Below are 2,110 nucleotides of genomic sequence, written 5' to 3'. Positions count from 1 at the left end.
TTTTTTTGCAGGGGGTGTTTATAAATATAAATTACTGTTAAACTAAGTTTCTTTTTATTTAGATACCCGTGGTCACAGGTGGATGAACGAGGCTAATTGTATGCCATAGAAACCGTGTTTTAATTTGAATAGTGTTTTATTTAGAATTAATTTAGAATTCTTTAAAAAATTATTTAGAATGTGTCTAGTTTCACCAGGGAAATGAGGCAGAGAAGTTGCATGAACGATTTTTTGTTACAACAGGTTATAACAAATTATAAATAAGTTCAAGGCATTAATGGCTCAGGTATTGATGGCTCTTAGGAAAATATCTAAAAATACATGTGCCCTTAAAAGCGTGAGTAAACAGAACTGCTTTTTGAAACTCGATTTCTAATGAATAATATTCAAAAGCACCATAGGAAAGGACATAGTAATTCAAAATTCCCTTCATGTTAAGTAGTTCCTACAAAATCATTCTTAAATTTGAAGGAAAGGAGGGATAAGGAATTTAGCAGAATATTTGGCAAGAAAGTATCAGGGACAAAAGAAGTGTGAGGAATACAAGGGAAATCAATGGGGTTCTATTAGAAGTCATTACTAATCCTTTGCATTTTTACTTGTATAATCATATGTTCATAATAAAAGCCATTTATATTTCATAGGATTGTAACTATTGGCTATAACATATATTGTCCATCACTTAAAATAAGTGAAACTAAAGGGATTTCTGAGCCTTTTCATCCCAGAAATGAAACAGAGAATCGAATTCTATAAAACAGATGATTGTGTAAATAAATTACTTAATGGTCAGATGTGCTTTTCTTTCCATCTCTGAGCATCATTTGTGGACAAGCTGTTATTTGTAGGAAAATGTGATTAGTCTTCAAATGTGGAAAATATAAATAAATGTATTTTCTTATATAACACATTTTTATGAATGAAAACAAGCAAATCTCCTTTAACTTGTGAAACCAAAGTGGTAGCCATCCAGATAACAGTTGATCAGCTGCTGGCAATCCATGATACAGAGAGGCAGGGAGTGTTTGCTTCAGTGACAGTCAGAATGGAGTCCTCCCTTCACCTTTTGGTCAACTGTTCCAGCAATTGCCTGCCCCAGAGGTTTCCCTCCAGTATCCAACAATGGGTAATAAATCAATAAATCCGGGGGGAAATAAATCAAATACTGCTTGATTTGAGCTTTGGTTCTTTCTGAGAAGATCTGAGCAAAATGTTCCAAGTTCTGAGCAAAGTTTGCAAGGCAAGGAGTGTGGGGTGAGTCTGGTCTGCAGATGTGCTCTGTAGGTCTGCACAGTGTCCTAGCTTTTCTCAGGAGATTAGGGGGGAAAAATCTGCACTAGGACTTTTCTCAAAACATATGGAATTCTATCATCAGTAGGCTGGGATCCTGTTTTGGGGGGATCAAGTGAAGCTGAGGGGCTGTCACCCCCTTTTGGTGAGGACAGACTTCCTGTGTTCTCTTCCTGTTTTGCTCTCCCAAAGCCTGGATCATGTATTTGCTTGTCTGGCCCCTGTTGGCATTTCTATCTGTAACTCCTATGTAAAAGAAAGGGGGTGGGGTGATAGGGATATGAAGAAACTCCACAACTTAGATCTTTATTCAAGAGAAGAAAATGGAATTGATGGTGCTAGTACCACTTAAAAAAAAGGCATTTATTATAATGGACCGGATCGTTCACAGCAGCTGAACAGAAATATTAAAAAAAACAACTTTTTGGTTTGCTGATATTCCTTGACATATTATAAATGGGTTTTCTTTTAAAATGAGGGAGATAAGAAATACTGAAACAAAGAAATAACAACTGCTAACTTAGCATAAACGTATTTGTTTTTCTTTCTATCTACACTATGTGTCGAGGTCTTCCTGTCTTATTCAGTTAATAATGTACAAATTGAAAAAACTATACCTCCATCTTTATATGAATGAATTTGAAGTTTTCGTGATGAATCTTTAAATTCTTTGGGGGGGGGGGCGGGCAGAGAGAGAGAGAGAGAGAGAGAGAGAGCGCGAGCATCTTAAACAGGCTCTAAACCCAGTACAGAGCCTGACGCAGGGCTCAATCTCACAACCCCGAGATCATGACCTGAGCTGAAATCAAGAGTTAGACGC

This window comes from Ursus arctos, unplaced genomic scaffold, assembly GCF_023065955.2.
Source record: "Ursus arctos isolate Adak ecotype North America unplaced genomic scaffold, UrsArc2.0 scaffold_10, whole genome shotgun sequence".
In the NCBI taxonomy this organism is placed as follows: domain Eukaryota; kingdom Metazoa; phylum Chordata; class Mammalia; order Carnivora; family Ursidae; genus Ursus; species Ursus arctos.
Note: the sequence above shows the minus strand (reverse complement) of the source record.